This window comes from Mus musculus, chromosome 13, assembly GCF_000001635.26.
Source record: "Mus musculus strain C57BL/6J chromosome 13, GRCm38.p6 C57BL/6J".
Classification (NCBI taxonomy): Eukaryota; Metazoa; Chordata; class Mammalia; order Rodentia; family Muridae; genus Mus; species Mus musculus.
The window spans coordinates 60,028,885-60,045,958 of record NC_000079.6 but is presented as its reverse complement, the minus strand read 5'-3'; the positions used below and the strand labels follow the sequence as shown (position 1 = coordinate 60,045,958).

Below are 17,074 nucleotides of genomic sequence, written 5' to 3'. Positions count from 1 at the left end.
AACCTTGTTTAATGAGCACTTATTGTCTACAAATAAGCTCATAGGGCGTCCTCCTGTGTAATTAACCCAGAAAGGAAGCATTTGTTCTAACCTGATGGTGTAGCTCAAGAATTAATTGTGGGATTATTTAAAATTACAATCTTGTGATCCGTTCCCCGAAGAGGAAAGAGAGAAAAAAATTACTAAGGAGTCTAACTCTATGTGACTTTTTTTCTGGATTTTGTTCCCTTTTATTCTTGGGAAAACCTCAGTCAGACTGCACTGATAACGTGCAAACAGAAGGGGACTCTTCCGGGCATCTTGCTACATATTGCTACATAGTTTCACAGAAGGCCAGGCAACTGGTGATAATGGCTCAATTTAGCATATTTTTAACACCCCCTATTATTACGCATTCTCCGAGTTTCCAGGTGGAGGATCGTGCCCCACAGTTATTTAAGAGTCATTTCTGAAATCTGCTGTCAGAAGTGCCTGCAGACGACAGATGTTCTATCTCGAGAGCTGTGGCCAGAGGTCTGAGAGGTGTCTCTGACACCTGGTGCCCGTGGGTGGCACCGATTGCCAGAGGTTTCTTAAGGAGACCGTGATGAGTCTCAGCACATTGGCTTGTTAGTGGGGGTCCTCTGTTGCGGGTCTCTTCTGCTTCTTGTTGGTCCAGTTTTCTGACAGATGTTGCTTCCCTGACTGTCACACATGCATCCCCTCAGGCTGCAGGGAGAACAAACTTGTCTCTGCTCTAAAAATAATTACAACATATGTGTCATTCCTGACTGCACACTCTGAGCCCCGGGGACCAGCAGATAGATAGATGTCTTTAAGAGGATCGGGCAGGCTGGGACCCTGTGCTCTCTGGCACCTGGGAGGCTCCAGCCCTCTGGTGGAGCACGGCTTGGGGAAGCTGTGCTTGAGTTACTAATGCCCTGCCAGGGGCAAAAGAAACCCAGATTGCTGCCAAGAACCAGCTCGAGCTTGTGTTGCTGACACTTGTAAAAGTCTTGCTTTGACTTGCAGATGGAAGGAACATATCTCAAGCTGAGCAGTGATGGACAGAGCGGGATGCTTGACACCTCCGGGAGATGCTGTTCTTTGTGCAAAAAGCCATTTCAAAGAGCAGGGTGAAGAGAGGGCTGGACTCCTGCTAGGTATGGGGTTCCGGCCCTGCAGCCTTCAAGTGCCACATGAATGCCAGGTCAGAAACGTGTCTGTCTCTGAGTATTGTAGGAATGGAAAAATAAAGATAATTGTCAGAGTTATACAATGTGAGATGATTCGGTGCAGGCCACGGGGATCACAAATGGCTAGTGGGAGATAAACGGGAGCCAGAAGAGCCACTTCACTTTGGGGATAAAGCTTAGCGGGGATTAAGAATGATCTACTGGGTGATCAGTGTGCCCATCGCCAGCTCAGCTTCTCCCTCAACACTGCAGTGCTATGCTGGGGCATGTCAATGGTCAGTGGGAAATGCAAGACAAAATTCTTCCCAAGAGACAGAGTCACAAGGGACAAGCCTAACTAACAATGAGGAATCCAGGAGTAGAAGAACGTGGGGCGTGATCTTCTTTCCAGAACATGAATTCTGATATATGAGGTAGTTCTGTCTAAGAAACTTAGGTATTTCTTTGGTTTTATAAAGTATATGAACCTTAAAAATTGGAAGTCCAAAAGCTAAGCTGCAATTCTGTCTGGCCTGAGCCTGTACGCATCTTCCCTTTGCTGTCTCGGGTGCTGCGAATCATATGTGTAAACTCCCCTACCCTGCCCATAAACAAGGAGGTGGGCAAAATTCTCAAAGAAATAATAAAAAATGAGCGAGAGAGAGAGAGAACTTTTTAAAAAGATTTATTTATAATTATATCTTAAGATACACTGTAGCTGTCTTCAGACACACCAGAAGAGGGCGTCAGATCTCATTACAGGATTACAGGTAGTTGTGGGCCACCAGTTGGTTGCTGGGATTTGAACTCATGACCTTTGGAAGAGCAGTCAGTGCTCTTAACCACTGAGCCATCTCACCAGCCCCCAAGAGAGTGTAAACTGCCTTTTTGTGACCCTGTCAGGATGAGTTCCAAACCCTTCATGCCTCATGCCCTCCCCATGTCTGGAGGGGCATTGTCTTTCTCTTGCTCCAAAGAGCTAAGATGGATGGAGAATGTTCTTTCTCTTCCCATCAAAGGAAGATGAAGTTCGAGATGTAAAAGGTTAGCTGGTTAGCAACGTGGCCCAGGAATACAGGGAGAAATATGCTATCCCGTAAGCAGGTGCAGCAGAAGGGCAAACCAAACAGCTGTTCCTACAGACATTCACTCTGGCAAGATGGCCGTCACCAGGCTGAAGCTGGGCAAAGCCGGCAAGAAGGAATCCTGGAGCAGAAAGCCAAGACTTGCAAAATAGGAAAGTAAAGGGGCAGATCTGAGGAAGAAAGGACTGAACAGTTGCCAGAATGGACGGACCTTCCAAAGCACCTCCACCGAGACATACGGTTAAACATGTGAGAAGGATAAAGCTTACGTCTTCTGGAGAGACACTACTCCAGTGATCGGATCAGCAGAAGAGCCACCTGGTATTGTCTCTTGAGTGGTGTTTCTGATTTGAAACCATCATCACAAAAGGTGAACAAAGTCCACCTGCACAGGACTTGAACCACAACAGAGAATGTCAAGAAGTCCCTGGCTGTGATTAGCAACTTTCAGACTCACTTTTTCCCGATGTGTGTGCCTGCTTAAGCTCCTGGGAATGAGCACTTGTGGCTACCCAAACCTCAACCGGCTACTGTGAAGAGTGGGTTGGGTCTGGGGCACTGAGGCAGGATAGGCGTTTGTGGGGAACTCTGATGTCTTTCGGCACTCAAAGAGTGCTCGCAGGAGTGACGGATAGATCTAGGGGCCTTAGGCCTATCATCTGAACAAATACCTCCCTGTCAGACCACTGTCACTGGAGAAAACAGCTGAGATTTTACGGAGCATCTGCTAGTGAATGAGTTACACTGTGTCAGCTCTCCCACTGGGTGTCCACCCCATGCTCTGGTGTTATTAATGTAAACGAGAAAAGGAGACTAGCAGAGTTGTTTACTGGCCAAGTCAGTGGGTAGATAGGTCCTTTCAGCTCACAGATTACAAATCCTGATTACAAGCCCCAAATCACCTCCATAACTCCCTCCTTGCAGGGACAGCTAAATGCACACCAGTCCCCATCTGCTAGGTACCAAAGCCACTGCTCTCTGCTGGGAAGATGCCAGGGCAAGATAGTGCTGAGACAGAAGACTACATCTGGCCTCTGGGAAAGGTAGGAGTGGCTTACCAGGAAATAGAGTGTGCTCTGTTCTCTGGCCTAGGGCTGCCTGGGAACGTGGAAAGTGGAGGTGCCCTGGCTGCAGGTGTGCCACATAGGTATAGACACACTGAAGCTGGGCCAATTTCTGCAAAGGAAGAGGTAAAAACTGAGTTGTACAGGTAAGTACAGGGCTGTTTCCTGCCAGAAGCAACTTGTGTTCGATGCTGTACTTTGCATTAAAACATGTAACAAGGGGTTGAATATCCTATACCATAAAGCTGGCAGGTCCAAACTTAAGTTATTTAGCTCTCTCTCTCTCTCTCTCTCTCTCTCTGTGTGTGTGTGTGTGTGTGTGTGTGTGTGTGTGTGTGTGTGTGTGTGTGTGTGTGTGTACATGGAGGTTACAGGTAAGCTACAGGTGTCATTTCTCAGGAGCCATCCACTTTGCTTTTTGAGACAGGGTCTCTCTCTGGGACTCGGGGCTCTCAGATGAAGATAGACTAACTAGCCAATAAGCCCCAGGGATTCATGTGCTCCACCCACTCCCAAGCAATGGGATTGCAGGCAGGCACCATCATGCCCAGCTTTGTACGAGTGCTGGTGGTCAAACTTGGGCCCCGATGCTTCAATGGCAAGCACTTTACCATAGTTACCTCAGCCACTAAACTGTCTACTTTCTAAACTGGGAAAGCACTTATTAGGATTTCCAACATATTTTTACCCTCACAGGTTTTTGTTGTTTTGTTTTTTTAAGATGTGTCAATTTCAAGTGGTCTGCAATGCCCTGACTGAGTGTGCCTATAATGTACTTCATGAACAAAGGTGGCCCATGGGCCCTGTAGGTGGGAGTATATTGCTGACACTCAGGAGGTCATGTGTGCTGTACATCATGCAAATTTGAGAAAGTCCAAGAACATTTTAAAAGGTGGATTTAAGAGAGACGATCTTTCTCACTTTGTGAGAAGTTTTACATAACTAAATACAGTCATCTCTTTTATAGACACTGAACCCTTCATTTGAAATCACTGAAGTCCCAGGAAGTTCTTCAGAGAGGGCTGAGGTCTCGATTTTACATTCAGAAACATTGTAAGTCGCTGGTATTTGGAAGCTTGGAGATTTGATTTTGAACTTTCTACATTTGAAAACTGGAGTATAGAATCATTTCTGACTTATCTCATTCTCTAGGACCAACTGACAGATGCAAAGTAAAGAAGTCAACCCAAGATTGGCATTTATCCAAGCAACAAGAACCAGCAGAGTCAGCTCTTCTGTAAATTCCCCCAACGGCCATGATATCACTTTCTAGAGTATAGACAATGGAAGGACTCGAGTGGCTTTCTATCAGCAGTGGATTCATCAAAACCTTTTAGCAGAGCGTGGAGTGCTGGGTCCATGGTTAAGAGCACTTGCTGTTCTTCTAGAGTCCAGTTCTCAGCACCCACGCCAGGCTGCTCACTACCACCTTGGCTCCAGGTCCAGTGTCTCACACCTCCATGGATACCCACACACACATGTGCCTGTACCTCCTGAGCATACACATACGTGATTAAAGATAAAATAAACCCCCAAATCTTCCAGGTCTGGCAGCACCACTCTGATTCAGTGAATTCATACAGATGTATCCAAGAGACCAAAGGGTTGAGACCACTTATTAAAGACCACTGGGCCCAGGGTGTTGGAAATGACTGTTCTACCTCACCTGCTTGAATCTGGATTCATCAAGGTCATGGTCATAGATTGGAAAGAGAGGTTCAATTTTAGAAAGACCTGCCTCTGCCTCTGCATTATTCCCTGTTGTCCGTTATCAGGGCTAGACGGTGAGGACTCAGTGTAGCATTTGCAGGTTTCTTGAAGTTCGTGCTGCAGCTGGCATAAGAGAAGGCAGCCCTCCATGGTGGTCACCTGCCCTCCACGGTGGTCACCTGCCCTCCACGGTCACCTATCCTCTTTTTTTGCCACTCCAGGTTCTACTTTGCAATGCAAGAAGTCTTGGATGCAAATTAGTGGAGCCAACATACACATCTATAACCCACCTGTACCCAACTCTCTGCAGCTGACCCTGGCCACCCCCAGACCTAGAGATTTACATGCTGTTCTGCCATTGAAAGGAGGAGTGAATGAGTCCCACAAGGCCCTGGATATGGATTCTGAAGTCCCAAGAGGACATTCTAAAAGGGTGTGCTGAGAGGGTTGAACATACACCCTTCTGGACTGGAATGCACTGTAGGAAAGCATATTCTATCTATCTATCTATCTATCTATCTATCTATCTATCTATCTATCTATCTATCTTCTTACTTTCTATCTATCTATCTAACTATCTATCATCTGTCTATCTATGTGTGTGCATACATGTGTGTGTGTGTGTGTGTGCCCATGTACATAAGAATTCACACATGGAGACCAGGAATCAATGGCAGGTGATCTCCTGTATCACTCCTCACCCTATTTTCTTGAGATGGAGCCTCTCCTTGAATCTGAAGCTCTATATTTTGGCTGGCCAGACTGGCCAGCAAGCTCCAGAGAGCTTGTCTACACCACTGCTGGCTTTTATGTGAGGGTTGAGGAACCTGTGCTTACACAGCAAGTCTTCTGCCCACTGAGCCATCCTTCCAGCAGTTCCTCATTTCTTGACCTCATCTTTTGGTGAGAAGGAAAAACTACAATGAGGTGAGAACATGGCCATACCCAGGAAGGGACCCAGGAATAGTACAGAATTCCAGGTTTTATTGCTGTGAAGAGACCAAGGCAACTCTAATAAGAGAAAGCATTTAACTGGGGCTGGCTTAGAGCTTTAGAGGCTTTGTCATCAGGACAGAGAGAATGATGGCACACATGGTGCTGGAGACATAACTGAGAGCTTTACCTCGTGATCCAAACTCAAACAGAGGAAGAAAAACACTGGGCTGGGTGTGAGCTTTTGAAACTTCCAAGCCCACCCCAGTGACACACTTCCTCCAGCAAGGGCAACACTTACTCCAAGACCACACCCACTCCAAGGTCACACTTACTCCAAAGCCACACCCACTCCAAGATTATACCCACTCCAAGGCCACACCCATTCTATGGCCACATCTATTCTAGGTCACACCCACTTAAAGGTCACACCTACTCCAAGGCCACACCTACTCCAAGACTACAGCTTTATGAGCCTATGGAGGCCATTCTTACTCAAACCACATTCCTGGCAACATCATGTCAGGCTAAGCTTACAGATTAGTTCTGAGAAATGGAATTCCCATGGTGTATGTCCTCCAAAAATCTGTGTGCTAAAGAGTTGGTCCTCTTCTGATGGTGCTACTGGGACATGGGGCCACTGGGGATGACAGCTTTCAGGTGGTCTAGGTCCTGCTCCCTGCCCTCTACATTGTGTCTATTAGGAGATGGCCAACTTAACTCCATCATACACTTCATGCTATGACATTCTGTCTTCCCACATGTCTAGACACAGGGTGGCATGACCATGAGCTAAAATGTCGGAAACTGTGAGCCAAAATAAGCCTCCCCTTCTTGTAGATCATGTATGTCAGGTAGATCATGTATGTCAGGTAGATCATGTATGTAAGGTGCTCTGTCACGGTGATCAAAGATAAGCCACATGCTTTAACAAAGTAACTTACAGATTCGCTCATTTATTGGTGAGTGGTTTATTGATACCTCAAGAGTGCTTTTGTGTGTGATGAGACAAGAGTGAAAAGGTAAATTCCCTGCATCCATTACACCCATGTCCTTGCTCCATGTAGTGATAACCATACATGTTATCGCTTTGGGAGATGATAGGACTGTGAAATAAGGCAAGCAGGAAAAGGCAGTAGGAACTTAAGTCTCCTCAACCTAGAAACACCATGAGACCTGAGAAGGCGAAATCTGGGGTGAAGCATAAGCATCACAAAGGGCAAAGCCTCATGAAAACCCAGGACATGAGAAATAGCAGATACAAAGACGCTAAACTAGGGAGAAAATGAAGCTAGTGGACTTGAAGCTAGTGAACAGCACAGATGGAGTCAATAGAGGAGGGGCGGCAGAGACATAACCAGCAGCAGATCTGGGGTCTTACCCAGATAATGTTATTTCATGGTATTTGAATTATTATTGGAAGTAACACAAAAGGATATGTCTTAGTTAGGGTTTTGCTATGAACAGACACCATGACCAAGGCAACTCATATCAAAGACAACATGTAATTGGGGCTGGCTTACAGGTTCAGAGATTCAGTCTGTTGCCATCATAGCAGGAAGGATAGCAGTGTCCAGGCAGGCAGACATGGGGCTGGAGGAACTGAGAGTTCCTCATCTTGTTCTGAAGGCAAACAGGAGAAGACTGACTTCCAGGCAGCTAGGATGAGAGTCTTTAAGCCCATGACCACAGTGACACACTTCCTTTAATGAGGCCACACCTACTCTAACAAGGCCACACCTCCTAATAGTACCACTCCCTAGGCCAAGCATATTCAAACCACCACAGGACACTAGGTACAGGGCAACCTCATTTCTGTTTGTAACTGGTGCCCTGTACTGTGATGTAAGGGAACAGTAGACAGAACCAAAGACAAGAGGCTTAACACATGTGAGTGATGGAAATGTCTGGAATTAGTTTAGCAGCTGTGAACTGGGATGACATGTGAAACCTGGGGTGTTTGGGCATGAGACGAGACAGAGCTCGATGATAGGTTGTGCCAAACGTGAAGATTCACAGATGAATCTCAGAGAGAGTGGAGCCACTGACAAGACAGGAATCTGAGGAGGGGTAAGATAGCCAACGGCTCATGATGGGTACACAAAGTTATTTGTAGTAAATTAGTTTATAAGTGTATATGAGTATTCTGCCTAACTGTATGTCTGTATACCATATGACCGTCTGGTGCCTATGGAGGCCAGAAGAGGGCATCCGATCTCATGTAACTGGAGTTACAGATGGTTGTGAGCCTCCATGTGGATGCTGGGGATAAAACACAGATCCTCTAGAAAAGCAGTCGGTGCTCTGATCTGCTGAGCTGTCTCTCTCCCCCAACACATACTAATTTCTCCATGTTTATTAGAATGGCCTAGACAAATGGCTAGCATCTAAAGCCATGGGCCAAGGTGAGCTCTGAAAGCCCCAGAAATGGCGGGTCACAGTATATACTCTGGGAGTACCTTAAATTTGAGATTCAAAGAAGGAGAAGTCAATGTGAAACTGAGTCTTCCTTTTGCAGCAGATGGTGATTAACACAATGAGCCACAACTGGTTCATGTGCAGAGGACAAGGCATTGCTCACCCCACAGGACAAGACATTGCTCATCCTAAAGGGGAAGACATTGCTCACCCCTACATGAGATGTCTACATCATACTCCCTTCTCCCAAGGTTGAAGGATCATCACAGAAGAGGGGGCAAAAAGACTCTAAGAGCCAGGGTTAGTGAATGACTACATCAAGACTGTCTTCTGGACACAAAATGAAAATTGCACATATGCAGTCACAATGGTTATGACAGTAATCACACAACCTGTGCAAGATCCAGACAGACCTCTAAAGATGCTGACTGTGAAGAGGCCTGAAAATCAGTACACGTGTATAGAAGTCAGAATCAGTCAGGTTCTGCTGCAATAATAATTAAGCCCAGACCCTCAGAAGGATAATAAAATAATGTGTGAGGGGATTTGGGCAAGCATCCTCCAGTTCAGCCTTCTAAGCTCTCAGGATCATAGGGGACAGAAGGGAACAGAGACAACAAACCTCTTCTTGGACAGGAAGAAAGATTCTGTATTCCCATTTCCATTGGCTGGAACAAGTCACACAACTCCATCTAATTGAAAGGGTGGCCAGAAAATATGGTGGGCATTTACAAAATTCAGTGAGAAGCAAGTACCTAGGCTCAGGGCATGTGCATCTCCTCAAAACAAGGGGAGGCGTGAGACCTTGCACTCTTTCCTACCTGGAACTCTGGCATTCTTTCTTATTCAAATGGTCTCTGTGAATTCATGCTCTAACCCTGTCATCCCCTCAGGACACGGTTCTCCAGCACCAAGAATTAAGAATTAACAGCACCCAAAGAGACACAGCTTCGTTTTTTATCCAATTAAAAATGCAAAGCCAGCCTTGTAATGATAGGCCTCCTGGCCCCAGATCAGGAAGAGAGAGGTACCCACATGCCCATGTACATGTATCTAATATCTGAATAATGGCTCCTTTTTATTGGGTACTTACTATATATTGCCATGATTATTTTTTATTGTTATTGCTGTTATTTTGGAAAGCAACACAACCAAGTCAAACTCATGTGTGGGGCTGAATGGCCAAGAGCAAGTTACTCTGTCTGCTCAACCACTTAAAATAGAAGTAAGAGCATCACCTCCTTGGGGGCTTCGTAGAGGTGAGAGATGAGGTTTAAAGTCTCATTTCTAAGATGGGTACTCAGTAAATAAAAACAAAGCCGGCAATGTTATTAATAGTTGCCTCAATAAAAGAGTTATAACTCAAACCCATTGTATATTTGAATAACAGTAGCAACATTGTATATTTGAGTAATGGTAGCAACATTGTATATTTGAGTAATGGCAGCAAACCACTGTCCACCCTGGCATTTCTTTCTTGAGAGGAAGGAAGAAGCTGATAGAAAAGGAAATGAATGTTGAAGGGGCTCTCCTAAGCCATCTGAGTTTACAAAGCCAGTGTTCACAAGTGGGACACCCTCCACCACACGGACGCTCAGCACTGAACGCCCTTCCTGTGGAGGAATTCCACAGCACCTCTCAAAGCTGTTTTCCCTCCTGGGAGCTCCATCCACCCCTGAATCCTGACTGACACTCAGCAATGTTCCATCCAAAGGAAGAGGCTGGCAGCGTGCTATAAATACTGACACAGCCATGGTTTTTAATTAAATTTTTGTGGAAAAATACCACTTAGAGGTGACATTCTCTCTGCTGCCCTTCTCTAAGCAGCCCACTCACTGGGCGGGTGATTTCTTGCCATTGCCCGCTGTACCAACACTTGAGCTAACGCTGTCACTTTTGCCATGATGTCATTGCCTGAGGTGCTGAAATGTTATTTGAAAACACAGCCCAGATTTTGAAACCAGACACCTTCAGTGGAGAAACCTCCAGGGTAGAAAGTCTAGCTGTGACTTAATACCAAGGAGAGACTTGGAAGAAGTAAGTCCTGGTGTGGTGAGATGTAAGTCCAGCAAAAGCTAGGACCATGGTGGCAGGTGAGCCCAGGATGGAAGACTCACATTTCTGTCTACCCCCACCCCTACCTCCCCAGCCAACCCAGCCACAAGCAAGCCACAGATCTTCCCTGTTAGGCCTATCTCTAGACACTTCAAGATGAGATGGTCCCAAGAGCCAAAGAGGAAAGTCAGTAAGTACAGTAAGACACTCAGGCCATTGTTTGATAAGAGCATCCAAAGTTTCTGTTTCTTCCCCCACTAAAATCAAGACTCAGGGGCTGGACAGATGGCTACTCTTCCAGAGGTCCTGCGTCTAATTCCCAGCAACCTCATGGTGGCTCACAAGCATCTAAAATGGGATCTGATGCCCTCTTCTGGTATGTCTGAAGACAGTTACTACAGTATACTCATATACATAGAATAAATAAATCTTTAAACAACAACAACAAAGAGTCAAGGCTGATGGTGAAGGTGGTGGTGGTGGAAGATCAAAGCCTGTTCCAGCTCTGAGCCATGGCACACACAGTCCAGGATCTCTTGCAGCTCACTCGTGTGAGTAAGAGGTAAGAGCTGAATCACAGCCATGATTCCACTGCACTACTGACACAGAAGGTGCCATATAGGTCACTAGAACCATCATGGAAGATGAAGAGTCCAGCAGGAAGACAGCAATAATTACAGGCAAGAGAGATGGAAGGAAAGATGCATGGGTCAGTTTTAAACCATACCATGAAAGAAACTAGGTCAACTGCTTAGGAGGTATCAGAACCAGATGGCATTTCCACTGGGAGAGTTCTCAGAGTCTAATTCACGTAGGAAGTTTATCATTCTTCACCTAGTGAGCCTACGATTGAAAGAAATGGAACACAAGTCTATGCCTCTGGTGCAGTGCTGAATCAAACCACCGAGTACAGACTGTTCTAAGCACTGCTTCAACGGAGGCCAGAGAGACTATAGCAAGCTATGCAAATCTGCTTACCCAGAGAGTCATGTGTGTACTCCAGGACTTGCAATGTCTCCAGTTATCAGAACATATTTGCACTGGTCCCTAATGGTTCTTACAATCCAGTTAGAAAATGCACATGAACAGTGATGCCTCTGTAGAAGCTGTGGAACGTGGTGGGTGTCAGGCAGCATGAGTAATACATTTAACGGGAAGACAGAGTCAGAGGGCTGTACTACTCTTCTGCCATCCATTCCCCATTTAATTGTGAAATGGGAGATGAGTTTGGAGACTTAGATTCAGTATCGGGGGAAGGGGGGGGGGAAGTTCTGCTGATATGATACGGTTTGCCTGTCAGAATGGACAGGACTCCAAAGGTCCTGTTCAGAAGTGGAAGTTGTTAGATAAAAGCACCAAGATAACAGTGCCCAGATGTGGTTGTGGTTGTTTTGTTTTTGTTTTTAGTGTTTAGTTTTTTTTGAGACAGGGTTTCTCTGTGTAGCCCTGGCTATCCTGGAACTCACTCTGTAGACCAGGCTGGCCTCGAACTCAGAAATCTGCCTGCCTCTGCCTCCCAAGTGCTGGGATAAAAGGCGTGTGTGCCACCACGCCCAGCTACAGTGCCCAGATGTGATGGACAGAACATTTGATTGTGTTATGTGGATATTTATAGTGAACAAATAATAGTGGTAGGGTCAACCACCATGGAAGGTCTCCAGAGCAGGTGGTAAAGCCAGAAAGAAAATACTCAAACTGGGTAGAACAAGAAAGGTGTTAGTTGACATGAGACTAAACAAAGATGTGTTCCAGGATTGTCTTGGGTCCCTACGGCTGTGATAAACATTGTGGGAAAAAAAAAGAGTCATTTGCCCTATTGTTCCACAGCATAGTTCATCCCTGAGGCAAGCCAGAGCAGGAAGGCAAAACAAGAACCTGGAGGCTGACACTAGGACAGAGAGGCCTGGTGAAGTACTGCTCACTGACTTGCTCCCCATCAGCCTGCTTACTCACACACGTTAGACCAACTGCCCAGGGTTGGCACTACCCGAAGTGAGTGGGGCCCTCTCATATCAATCATCACAGTGGGTGGGGCCCTCTCACACCAATCATCCATCAAGAGAATTCTAACAGATGTGCCCACAGACCATTCTGATGGAGGTTGTCTAGATGTGTTGATTGACTGAAGGTGACCTTCCCAAAAGCTTTCCCATATTTTGATAACTATTCCTGCCATGGCCATTCTCCAGGGTATTGGCCTTGTGACTGCTCACCACCCTGCCCACATCTCAGTAAACATCTCTTCCACAAGACTCGAAAATTACCCAATCCACAGTACCATGTGTTTCCCTCCTGACTTGTGTAAGACTTTGGAGTAGATGACTGACCTGTCAATCCAAGGTCACCCGATCTGGCCATGAGGAATGAAAGAAGACCAGCTGGAGGATTTGCAGCAAAACTTAACCTGTGGCCATTTTATTGAGAGTAACCAGACATTGTATACCCTTATCAGAAACAGAATATAACGGCAATTGCCAGGATCAATACATAGTTGCCAGGGCACAATGACATTTGCAAGCTATCCAGGGTAGACAAGCTTCCATGCTCCCTCGACTTCTAAGAGAACATACAGAGAACCACAAAGTCTGAATGCTTCCCTGTTCAAGAGAGTACATAAGTCTCCCAGGAACTGGAAGGCACGCACTACCCAAGGAGCCACAGCCTGAACAACCTATGACACATGCCTCCCAAGGCAGCTAGGCCAGGCCAACTCCATGGTTCCCTGCACTGTGCAAAACACTGTCTCATAGGAGAACTCATTCCAAGGACTAAATCAGACTGCCAAGAAATCCACTTCCAATGTTTTCCCAGCGAGAGGAGTGGTTCTCACCCTCCTGTGTTGACTGGGTCATATGACAGAGCAAACAACCCCACCCCACGGGCGCACCATCCAAACCTTGCCATGGAACCAGATGTGGAGCTTTGGGGAGTCATGTATACAGCAGCGGTATACATGGACAAGGAAAGGGGCTGGACTCTGTCAGCCTCATGTTCAGGCACAAGGACCAAGCTCAGATGAGGGTCTGTATGTCAGGATGGCCTGAGCTTATGCGTTTCTACAATGAACACAGACTTTATAGCTCACTTGTCGCATTATTGGGGGTCCCCAACACAACAGCCGTGCTTGGAAGAACTTCCATCTTCAATTCTCAACACATCAAGAAGTAAAAATTAAAGACAAAGACATTGTATCTGTTTATCCATTTATCCATACATACAGTCAAATGTATAGTGTGGAACAGTAATTAAAACTGGAACATTTGGACTTAAAAGTACAGCTAAGAGACACTTCATTCTCACCTCCACCCATGAATCCAAGAAGCTAAGTTGCTGAGCTGTGAAGTCACATGAGAAAGTCATGGAGAAAAACCAGGACTCTCCCACTAGACTCTCAGGTAGACCCATAAGCTGTCCATCCCTCACCAGCAACTTAAGACATTTGTGATTGATGAGAAACACAGTTCTGAGAATGTTAATACATACATATATGCACACAAAGACATGGTCGCTCAAGCAAAGATGCCATCCCATTCACTACGAACGTGACTACATTCTCAAAGGAGCGGTCTGTGGGAGTTTCTGCCATGCCCGCCTCAGGAACAGACCACTGCCAAAGGCAGAATGGGAGCCCTAAAGTAAAGCGTGACATCAGCTGACAACTAGAGAAAGCAGCCCACGATGGCCAGAAGGTGTATGAAGGAGAATCACAAATGATAACAGTGTCACCTGTGGCTCAGTCTGTGGACAGACTCTGTGGGTTCCCTTGTGGCTGATTCCTAAAGGAATGCTGTAGACCATCACTGGGAACTGCAGATGTCCCCTCATGATGAACAATTACACGGCTCTGCTCTCCATCTCTCCATTCCTTGTCTCTCTTTCTTATTTAGGTCTTCTTTCAACTGTTAGAGAACACTTGGGGGAATTCTGTGTTCCCACACTGCTCTCACCCCATGCCCATCCCCCTCTCACCGACCATCGGTGAGTCCCCTGGACTGAGTGGATACTTGTCTAGACGTAGGAAGGGCAAAACCAGCACACTCCATCCCGTTGTCAACCACATACGCAGAATACTTCCCCAAACTCTGCTAGCAGGAACACATCAGAAAACATTACCAAGAAAGACTACCCCCTTCAGCTCTGATGCCCTTGCCTCCTGAATTACAGAGTTTCAGTAAAACATACAATGCCCACAGCTTCCAGAATAGTCACAATTCTAATGTCACTTCCAGGAGACCCATTCCCCTCCTCTATACTGTAGGACAGATGACTCATGGGCATCGGCTTCCTGGTGCTCAACCCCCATCCCATGGCAGCATCACACCCCGGTGCCTTGGACATTCGCCTTTGTAACTGAGCCTCCAACAGAACTAGATCTTCTTCACGAGCGCCCTTATGAAGCTATGCTGGCTGTGCTGGGTACCAAAGCAAACACAGAACTCTGGGCTGAGAAGCCTGGGAAGGTCTGTGTTCTGTGTGCGTTATTTGTTTGTGTTTAGATTCCTTTTTAAAGCAGATAATTATCTGAATCCTTCCTGATGGCTTCCTCAGATGTTACCCGTGGCAGCAATCATTCTTTTTTGTTTGTTAGTTTGGGTTTGTTTTTTGGTTTTGTTTGTTTGTTTGTTTCTCGAGACAGGGTTTCTCTGTATAGCCCTGGCTGTCCTGGAACTCACTTTGTAGACCAGGCTGGCCTCGAAACTCAGAAATCCTCCTGCCTCTGCCTCCCGAGTGCTGGGATTAAAGGCGTGCGCCACCACCGCCCGGCCTGGCAGCAATCATTCTTAAAAAAACAAAAATTAAAGGTCTATCTAAAGAAGAGTTTCTAGCAGATTTCTCGGCTCATTCTACAATTTGTTTTTAGTTTGATGTTAGTGAGGAAATAGTGACATAAAGGAAGCGCTAGCAGGACTGAGGAGATGGCTGCTCGGAGGGTGAGATCTTTGCTGCACAAGCAGGAGGAGCTCCGGCTTGCGTCCCCAGTGGCTACATAAAGGCTAGGATTCACCTTGGAGATCTGCAATCTCAGACTTGGGGGCAAAGACAGGCAGACACCAGGGGCTTGTCAGCCAGTCTGTCTAGCCAGACTAGCAAGCCCTAGTTCAGTGGGAGACCTCTGCCTCACAAAATATAAGATGGGAGGCTGGCGAGATGGGTCAGCAGGTAAAGGAACTGGCTGCCAAACTTTATGTCTTGCGCTCCATCTCCCAGGCCCCATGACAGAAAGAGAGAACAGATTCCCAGAAGTTATCCTCTGACCTTCTGAGGCACAGCCCACCCCTCTTCAATAAATATCAGTTAACCAATCAATCAATCAATTGACAAAAGCAAATGTACTGTTTTTAGAGGTAGGCAATGATAGAGGAAGACATCCCAACATCAGCCTGTACCCTTCTATGAGCACATGGTGTGCCGACCTGCACAAACATGCTTACAGCACACATGCTTACGGCACTCAGAGGGAAACAGGGAGCGACAAAGAGAAAGAAATAATAATATTGAAGAGATTGTTGCTCCTTCAAGTACTGAGCACATTTTATCTTGCTTGATCTGATAGCAGCCTTACAAAATGGAACTGCTGTGGACACGTTTCGCTAGACATCCAATCCTTTGTTCCGGGGCACAGCCAGGCGGTTTATTATTAATTGCTATTATTGAGAACAAGATAGATAAATACTCACAGATCACATGACCTAGCCAGGACCCAAGCCAAATCTTTCCGACAGAGCTGTCTTCTCAGCCTCCAAGGAAACCGAAGAAGGGAGAGGGAGATTGAGGGATTGGCTCCTAGCCCACCTTCTCTTACTCTCCCTTGTTTTTGCATTGTTCTTCTGTCTGCAGTGTTCGGAAGGCAGTGGGACTACAAGCCCCACAGCGATTTGAAGTTTGCTTGAGCCAGTGCAGCGGCAGTTGACCTAAGGAGAACTTGGCAGGTTTTCATTTAAAGCTTTGTAGAATCAGGGTTTATCCCTGAGGAGAAAGACGATAACGATGCCAAAAAAAGAAAAACAGGAAGAAGATACAGCCAGTAGCACCTAAGACTCAGCCCAACAAAAGCAATGTCTACATCGACAGATTTATCAGATTTCCCCCATGGGTGGATTACTTATGAAGGACAGTGTAGAGATGACAACTATGCATGTGTCTCTGTGTGTACATTCATGTGTGTGTCCTATGTATGTCTATAACTGTATCTGTCTGTCTGTGTGTGGGGCGTGTGTGTGTATGTTCATATGTGTGTCTCTATGTGTGTCTATATCTGTGTCTATCTGTCTGACTGTGTGTGGGGTGTGTGTGTATGTTCATGTGTGTGTCCTATGTATGTATATAACTGTATCTGTCTGTCTGTATGTGGGGTGTGTGTTTGTATGTTCATGTGTGTGTCTCTGTGTGTCTATATCTGTGTCTGCCTGTCTGATTGTGTATATGAGTGTGTGTCTCTGTGTGTGTTTATGTGTCTGTCTCTATGTGTCTATATCTCTGTCTGTCTGTCTGTGTTGTGACTGTGTATGTTGGGGGGGGGGTGTTCATGTATATCTCTGTGTCTATATCTGTGTCTGTCTGTCTGATTGTGTATATGAGTGTGTGTCTGTGTGTATGTGTTAGAGAGAGAGAGAGAGAGAGAGAGGTGCTCTGGAGATGAGGTCAGCATGAATTA

At 46.1% G+C, this 17,074-nt stretch overlaps 2 long non-coding RNA genes across 3 annotated transcripts in view; one reads left to right on the top strand and one right to left on the bottom strand.

Moving 5' to 3' along the window:
- The window catches only part of A530065N20Rik (RIKEN cDNA A530046M15 gene), an 86,959-nt gene extending 70,711 nt beyond the window's left edge, over positions 1–16,248 (bottom strand). Inside the window, exon 1 of the long non-coding RNA NR_046142.1 lies at positions 16,098–16,248. This is a non-coding gene — a long non-coding RNA (RIKEN cDNA A530046M15 gene). The remainder of the gene's footprint in view (positions 1–16,097) is intronic.
- On the top strand, positions 961–4,834 carry Gm35193. 2 transcript variants are annotated; one of them, XR_382541.2, is made up of 3 exons: positions 961–1,189; positions 4,271–4,356; positions 4,456–4,834. It is a non-coding gene; the product is annotated as a predicted gene, 35193 (long non-coding RNA). The 2 variants fall into 2 exon arrangements; XR_382540.4 differs by lacking the exon at positions 961–1,189 and adding an exon at positions 2,957–3,282.
- Positions 16,249–17,074: the final 826 nt, after the last annotated feature.